Source organism: Choloepus didactylus, chromosome 26 (genome assembly GCF_015220235.1).
Source record: "Choloepus didactylus isolate mChoDid1 chromosome 26, mChoDid1.pri, whole genome shotgun sequence".
NCBI lineage: Eukaryota > Metazoa > Chordata > Mammalia > Pilosa > Megalonychidae > Choloepus > Choloepus didactylus.
In genome coordinates, this window is record NC_051332.1 from 12,226,661 (window position 1) to 12,236,085 (window position 9,425).

Sequence of the window (9,425 nt, forward strand, 5' to 3'; positions counted from 1 at the left end):
AATGATGAACGTTTCATCACAAACTGGAGAAAGGCAATCCTTGTTTTAAAACAGCAGAGAATTTGGCAAAATTAAATCCTGGTATTGGATGGAAGTCAGAATTTGAAAATGATGACCTAGATACTTAGCTGAAGAGATTTCAACACTAAATATCAAGAGTGTGGTCTGGCTTCTTCTCGCAGATTATAGTAAAATGGGAGTGGAGAGAGAGAAGCTAAGAACTGAACTTGTGGGTACAAATAAACCAGGAACTGGTGGTTTGGAAGATTCTTGGCTTCCAGAAAGTGAGACCCCAGAAGATACAGCCCCAAATGAGGATTTAATGAAATATAGAACACAGCCACCATTTCAGTACAAGCCAGGATTGTAGATGGAAGTATCCAGAAAGGATTTGTGGAAAGTCCTTTTTGTCTGATGGTTTTGATCCCTGTAAATTGCATGCTAAACCTACAGAACTTTTGTGAAATCTGTATAAATAGAAACATTTCTTGTCTGGACTGGAGGAAATGAAGAAGGAACAAATTGAAGGAAAAATATTTTCAAAGACAGAGCCATGGAGTTTGAGGTCTTGGGTCAAGTGGTCCCAGGCTGGGAGAGTGGAGGAGTGGCCCATGCACATTGAAAGGGTGTTTGCCCCAGAAGCAGAAGGTGGGCCTTCCACCTTAATGTTCAGGAAGACTGCTGCCACCCCAGGCCACAGGGAGGGTGGAGATCATTCCCCAGGGGTTGTGGAGAGCCTGGATTCCAGCCCACTGTTCAGAGAGGAGAAAGCCTTTGCCCTGGAGAGGCAGAGACTAGCTGGCACCCCAATGTTTGAGGACAGTGGGACTGAGAAGAAGGTCTCCCCAATGTGTGGATATGTTGGAGAACTCCCTCCAGTGTTTTAAGAGAAAATAGCTGCCATGGAGGCCCTTGGAAATGATTGGACTCCTGTGCTGTCAAGCCCCAAGAATACAACATTGTTGAATAAGTGACTTTCTGAAATCTAATGAAGTAGGCCCTGTGTGTTTTAGGAACTGTTTGGTACTGTGAACCATTTTCCTTTCAGTTTCTCCTTATGGTAATGGAAGTGTTTATCTTATGATTGTCCCTCCTTTTTATATTGGAAGCAGATAACTTATTCTAAGTTTCACATGTCCACAAGAGGGGAATTTTGCTTAAGGACAGACAATGTCTGTAACTGATTTTGGTGGGATCTGGTACTTAACTATTGTCACTGAAATGATTTAAGTTTTTATGACATTGTGATGGGATGAATGTACTTTGTGTATGGAAAGATCCTGTCATTTGGGTGTCCAGGGGGTGGAATGTGCCAGTTGGATGTATTATGGACCCTAAGACACCATTATATTTGATGCACTCTTGTGCACATGTATTAGTGTTGAATAGGTTGGAACCTTTTGATTGAGTTTCCATGGAGATGTGACTCAATCAACTGTGGGCAAGAGTTTGACTGGATAATTTCCATGGAGGTGTTACCCTCTCTATTCAGGGTGGGTCTGAATTACATCACTGGAGCCACATAAATAACTGATAAGGAACTTAGAGAAGCTAAGACATAAATAACTGATAAGGAACTTAGAGAAGCTAAGAGTGACATTTTGGAGAGAAACTGTGAATGACATTTTGAAGAGAAGCTGAAGCTAAGGGAGGACAAAACACCACAAGAGCAACACTTTCAAGAATGCCATTTTGAAACACACCCTGGGAGCAAGAAGACACCAGCCTTGGGCCTTCCCAGCTAACAAACATTTTCAGGACACCATTGGCCATCCTCCAGTGAAGGCACCCAATTTTTGATGCCTTACCTTGGACACTATGACCTTAAGATAGTAATTGTGTAACCAAATAAACCCCCTTTATGAAAGCCAATCCATTTATGGTCTTTTGCCAAAAGGAAGCATTAGCAAACTGGAAAAGCTTATTGATTAAATCATCAGTCAGTTGGCTGCAGCTGTGACTGATTACATCAATGAAAGACATGCCTTCCACAATGAGAGAATTCAATCAGCTGGATTTAATCCAAACAGGTGAAGATTTTTAAGTCAGGCAGATAGAGAACCTTCACTTCCTCAGCTAGCCAGTGAAGCTATTCCTAGATCATTGAACACCCTCATCAGAGTTTCCAGTTTGCTGTCTGAGCAGTTCATTGAACACTTTCATTGGAGATGCCAGTTTGATAACTGCCCTATGGAATTTGGACTTGTGCATCCCCACAGTTGCATGAGACACTTTATAAAATCTTATATTTTGATATTTCTTGTTGATTTTGTCTCCCTGGAGAACCCTAACTGATACAACTTGGTACCAAGAGTGGTTCTTGCAAGACAGAATCTTAAAATGGGTTTTTGCAATTGCTTTTTCACCCTGATTATATTCAAAGGCACTAATGACTCCATTTCTAATAATCAAGATGGCACTGACAGCCCATGGAATGACTTGGCAAAGGAGATATGCAAAATATCACTGTTTGATTCTTCTAATTATACTCTTGTATGAAGGAAGGCTCTAGGTGACAGTGTTTTTAACACCTTAACAGAGTTTTGCAGAGTTAAGAGGTATAATGATGTCTGCTGGTTGCTCTTAGATATGCTGGATAAAGTTATAAGAGAAAGGGATGAGCTAAATTCTTCAAATTTGAAATTTAAGCACCATATAACATGTGAAGATTTCTATTTGTGCCCTGAATAAAATGTTATTTCCTGTGGCAGTAGACTTGAGATTTTTGAAAAAGAGACCCAATGTCTCATTGTGCAAGTAGCAGATTTACACTTTAAAATAAAATCTCAATTGACATGTGTCTGCTAAAGTAAAGGCATTGATTGGAAAAGAATGGGATTCTGAAGCTTGGGATAGTGACATATGGATTGAAAATAATGGCAGTGAGGACATTGGAACCCTGAATTATGCTGTTTTTATTAGATACACCTGTAGTGGTCTGTCCTGAGGAAATAGATCCCCACCTCCAGTCTGCTGAGAGGAGACAGCTACCCAACCTCCAGCCTGCTTTGAGGAAATAGCTTCCTTTCATCCAGGCTGCCCTGAGGAGTTGCCATCCAGCAACCACCTAAAGAGATTAACCCTTAAGTGCCTGCTAAACTTCTAATCACCATCCCTCAAGAAGCAACCCTCACTCCTCTCTCTGGAGAGATTAATCATGTTTCATGAGATGAAACTCCAATGGAATTTCTGGAAATAAATGGCTTGAGGGATACTTCTAATTATTTTCATGACCCACCCCCAACAGCAGTCTTTTCTTCAAGACATATAATAAGACTAAATTCCCAACAGGCCCCAAAAGATGAAGTACAAAGTGTGACCCATGAGGAAGTATGGTATACTCCAAAAGAACTGTATGAGTTTTCCAATTTATACAAACAAATCAGGATAATATGCATGGGAATGGATATTAAGGGTGTGAAATAATGGTGGAAGGAATATAAAGTTAGATAAGGCTGAATTTATTGATATGGACCCACTAAGCAGAGATTCTGCATTCAGTGTTGTAGCTCAAGTTGTTAGAAAGGGTATTAACAGGTTTCTTGGGTGGTTTGCTGAAACATGGATCAAAAGGTTGCTGATGTTACCTGAGGTTGATATGCCAGAACTACCCTGGTATAATGTAAAGGAGGGAATTCAAAGGCTTAAAGAGATTGGAATGTTATAGTGGATTTATCATGGAAGACCTGCTCACAAACCCCTGGAATATCCAGAGGGCACAACTTTTACCAGGACACTAAGGAGGAAGTTTATAAGACTACCTCCATCATCCTTGAAGAGCTCTGTAGTTGCCCTTTTCTGTAGGTCAGATATTAGTGTGGGAACTGCTGTCACTAAGTCGGAATCCTTAAACATAAAGGGGATAATTGGATCCCAAGTTGGCAGAACCCAAGTGGCAGCAGTCAATAATCAAAGAGAAGGTGGGCATGGCTACCCTAATGGAAAACAGGCTCAAGGCAGCAGTCAAAATGATCTGACTCACAGAGACTTATGGCATTGGCTAATAGATCATGGAGTACCTAGCACTAAACTAGATAGGTAGTCTATTAGATTCTTGTTTGAGCTGTATAATCAGAAGAATACTAGGTGTAGTGAACAAAAGTCTACCTTGAATTACAAAAACAGTCATGGCCCCTTAATCAATTCCCAGAATTGAGAGAGTTTACAGATCCAGAGCACCTGGAATGGGGGAAGGCCTGATGCCCTTGGGGAAGGACATTGTTTCACTACCCCAAATTTAAAGTGTTAATCTTCCTCCCAGCCTTCCCCAGGGGGACCTACAGCCTTTTGTCAGGGTAACTGTGCCTTGAGGTAAAGGAAGATATCAGATATTTGGGGGATTATTAGACACTGGTTCAGAAGTGACATTAATTCCAAGATACCCAAAACATTACTCTGGCCCACCAATCAGTGTTGGGGCTTATGGAGGTCAGGTGATTGATGAAGTTTTAACTCAGGTCCATCTAACAACATGTCCAGTGGTTCCCCAGACCCATTCTGTGGTTATTTGCCCAGTTCCAGAATGCATAATTGAAATAAGCATACTGAAGAACAGGAAGAATCCTCACTTTCGTTCCTGACTGATGGAATGAGGGCCATTATGGTGGGGAAGGCCAAGTGGAAGCCACTAGAACTGCCAATGCCTAGCAAAATAGTAAACCAGAAGCAATACCAGATTCCTGGAGGGATTTCAGAAATTAATGCCACTGTTAAGGACTTGAAGGATACAGGGGTGAGGGGTGGTGATTCACACCACATCGCCATTCAAGTCTCCTATATGGCCTGTGAAGGAAAGAGATGGAGGATGATAGTGGGTTTTTGCAAGCTTAAACAGGTGGTGACTCCAATTGCAGCTGCTTTTCCAGATGTGGTATCATTCCTTGAAGAAATCAACATACCCCCCACTATCTGATATGCAGCTCTTGATCTGGCAAATGCTTGTTTCTCAATAGCTGTTAGTAAGGACTACCAGAAACAGTTTGCATTCAGCTGGCAAAGCCAGCGTATACATTCACTGTGCTACCTCTTGGGTATATCCAATGTCCAGCCCAATGTCATAACATTGCCTGCAGTGTTCTTGATCATTTCTCCCTCCCATAAGTAATCATACCAGGCCATTATATTGATGATATCATGTTGATTGGACTTAGTGAGCAATAAGTAACAACTACTCTATAATTGTTGGTAAAGTATTTGCATGTCAGAGGATGGGAAATAAATAAAAAAAATACAGGGGCTTTCCACCTCAGTAAAATTTCTAGGTGTCCAGTGGTATGTGACATGTTAAGTTATCCCTCCTAAGGTGAAGGTCAAGCTCTTGCATCTGGCCCCTCCTATAACCAAAAAAGAGGCACAATGCTTAGTTGGCCTCTTTGTATTTTGGAGACAACATATTCCTCATTTGGGTCTGCTAGTCCAGCCCATTTACCAAGTGACCAGAAAAGTTTCTAGTTTTCTGTTGGGACCAGAACAAGATGAGGCTCTGTGACAGGCCCAGGCTGCTGTGCAAGCTGCTCTGCCACTAGGCCCATATGATTGAGCTGATCCAATTGTGCTGGAAGTGTCAGTAGCAAACACAGATGCTGTTTGGAGCCTTTGGCAGTCTTCTACCGCAGAATCACAACACATTTCCTTAGGATTTTGGAGTAAAGTCTAACCATTCTCTGCAGATAACTACTCTCCTTTTGAGAAAAAGCTTTTGGCCTGATATTGTGGCTTAGAAGAGACAGAACACTTATCCATGGGTCACCAAGTTACCATGAGACCTGAGTTACCTATCATGACCTTGGTATTGTCCAATCCACCAAGCCATAAAGATAGGGATGCACAGCAGCATTCCATTATAAAATGGAAATGTTATATATGAGATAGAGCTTCAGCAGGTCCTGAAGGCACAAGTTGCATGAGGAAGTTGCCCAAGTGCCCATGGCCCCCATTTCTGCCATATTACCTTCTCTTCCCCAGCCCACAGCTATGGCATCTTGGGGAGTTCCTTACAATTGGTTGACTGAGGAAGAGAAAACTTGGGCCTGATTTATAGATGGTTCTAAATGATATGCAGGCACCACCCAAAAGTGGACAGCTGCATCACCGCAGCCCCTTTTTGGGATGTCCCTTATGGACAGTGGTGAGGGGCAATCCTTCTGGTGGGCAGAACTTCAAGCAGTGCACCGTGTACACTTTGCTTGGAAGGAGAATTACCAGAGGTGCATTTGTATACTGGTTCATGGGCTGTTGCTAATGGTTCAACTGGACTGTCAGGGACTTGGAAGGAACATGATTGGAAATTTGGTGACAAAGAAGTCTGGTGAAGAGGTATGTGGATAGACCTTTCCAAGTGGGCAAAAATATGAAGATATCTGTGTCCCATTTGAGTGCTTATCAGAGGATGACTTCAGCAGCAGCAGATTTTCATAATCAAGTTGATAAGATGACCCATTTGGTAGATACCAATCAGCTTCTACCCCAGCCACTATCATTGCCCCATTGGCTTATGAACAAAGTGGACCTGGTCGTGGGGATGGGGGTTATGCATGGGGTCAGCAACATGGACTTCAACTCACCAAGGCCAACCTGGCCACAGCCACTGCTGAGTGAACAATGTGCCAGTAGCTGAAGCCCACACTCAGTACCTGGCACCATGCCCTGAGGTGATCAGCCTACTACCTTGGGGCCAGTTGAGTACATTGGGCAATTTCCATCATGGACTGGGCAGTGATTTGTTCTTACTGGAATAGACACATACTATGGATATGGGTTTGCCTTCCCTGCATGAAATGCTTCTATCAAAACTACCATCTGTGGACTTACAGAATGCCTTATCCACCTACAAGTTATTCCACACAGCATTGCTTCTGAGCAAGGAAACCTCTCCACAGCAAATAAATTTAGGGAATGGACACATGTTAATGGAATTCTCTGGTCTTACTGGATTCCCCATCATCCAGAGGCAGCTGGTTGATACATTGGTGGAATGGTCTGTTGACTCAGTTACAATGCCAACTAGGTGACCATAATTGTAGGGCTGGGGCAGTGCTATCCAGGAGGCTGTGTATGCTCTGAATAAGCATCCAATCTATGGGGCTCTTTCTCCCATAGTCAGATTTCATTGGTCCAGAAATCAAGGGGTGGAAACAGGAGTTTTACCACTCACTATCACTCCTACTTTTCCACTAGGAAAATTTTTGCTTCCTGAGACTGCAGGCTTGAGCTCTGTTTCTCTACAAGTCTTAGTTTCAAAAGGAGTACTTCCATCAGGAAACACAACAGTAATTCCATTTAACTGGATGTTAAGATTGCCACATGGCCAGTTTGGGTTTCTTATGCCTCTGAATCAACAGGCAAGGAAGGTGATTACTGTACTGGCTGGGGTGATTGATCCTGACAATCAAGGGGAAATAGCACTGCAACTGCACAATGGATGTAAAGAAGAGTTTTCCTGGAATACAGGAGATCCCCTAGGGCATCTCTTAGTACTACCAAGTCCTGTGGTTAAAGTCAAAGGAAAACTTCAAAAACCCAATCAAGAAGGATGACCAATGGCCAAGAAATTTCAGGAATGAAGAATTCAGTCACCCCACCAGGCAAAGAACCACAGACAGCTGAAGTGTTTGCTGAGTGTAAAGGGAACATGGAATGGGTCATGGAAGAAGGTAGTGATAAATATGAACTATGACCATGTGACCAGTTGCAGAAGTGAGCACTATGATAGCATGAATATTTCCACCAATTTGGTTATGAGTATGTTTGTATTTGTCTGTAAAGCAAATATCTTTGCTTTCTTCTCTGTCTTTTCCCCTTATCATGTGACATAAGCTGTATTGTTCATTTTGCAGTATTTTACTTAAAGGAAATCAATTTTAAGATTTAATGTCATCCAAGGACTTTCACCCCAGTCTGGAGAGATTTAGTACATTTCCAGTTGTATGCAGGATAGTGAAGTATTGTTAAGAAAAATATGTCTGTTATTTTTTCTACATAGAGATAAAGTATGGTTTAATGTGATGTGTGTAACTGCCAAGTTTACAATGGGAGGACTATGATGGTTGGGTTCATGTGTCAAGTTGGCCAGGTGATGGTGTCCAGGTGTCTGGTCAAGCAAGCACTGGCCTAACCATTACTGCAAGGATATTTGTGGCTGGTAAATAAAACAGAATGCTGGTTTATTAAATCACCAGAAAATTGGCTGCAGTTGTGAATGATTACATCAGTGACAGGTGTGTCTTCCAAAATGAGAGAATTCAATCAGCTGGATTGAATCCAATCAGTTGAAGACTTTTAAACAACACAGATAGAGGAACTTCACTTCTTCTTTGGCTAGCCAAGCAAAGTGTTTCCTGAAGAGTTCATTGAACCTCTTCATCGGAGATGTCTGTTGCCTTCCCTACAGAATTTGGACTCATGCATCTCCACAGTTATGTGAGACACTTATAAAATCTTATATTTAGATATCTCTTGTTGATTCTGTTTCCCTAAAGAACCCTAACTAATACAATGTTGTATCACAGAAAATAAATAAATACAAATACAAGCATTAATGGAAGAATTGGGGGACACAAAAGTTATAAGACACAAATAGGCTAAGTATAGAAATGGCAGAAGAGATTCTGGCATCATCAGTAGTGACTTTAAATTTAAATGTATTAAACTATCTAGTCAGAAGACAGAGATTGGTAGAATGGTGAAAACTAATACCCAATTATATACTGGATTTAAGAGATTTACTTATATTCAAAGACACAAGTAGACTGGAAGAGAGTTGATGGAAAATTATATACCATGCAATAAGTAACAAAATAGCTGGGATAGCTGCAGCAATATCACATAAAATATATTTTAAGTCATAAATAATTATGAGGGTCAAAGACAGTTATTACAAAGTGATAAATGGGTCAATTCAAGATCTAGCAATTATAAATATATATGCACCTAACAGCAGAGTCCCAAAATATATTTATAAAAAAAAAAACACTAACAGATTTGAAGGGAGAAATTGACAGTTCTATATTAGTAGGAGATTTTAATGCATCACTGTCCATAATGTATAGAATATCTAGTCAGAAGATCAATAAGGAAATACAAGACTTGGATGAAATCCTAAACCAACTGGAATTAACAGACATGCAGAGAACACTTTGCCAAAAAAAAAAAAAAAATGGAGAAAAGAGAATATATATTATTCTTAAATATGCATGGATCATTCTCCTGGATAGACCATTCCTCAGGTCACAAAACATGTCTCAATATTAAAAAAATATTAAAACAATAAAATGTATATTTTCTGACAACTATGGAATGAAGCTAGAAATCAATAACAGAAATCAAAATGGTATATTAACAAATATGTAGAAATTAAACAACAAGCACTTAAAGAACCATCGGGTAAGAAAGGAATTCACAAGTGATATGAGGAAATTTCTTGAGGC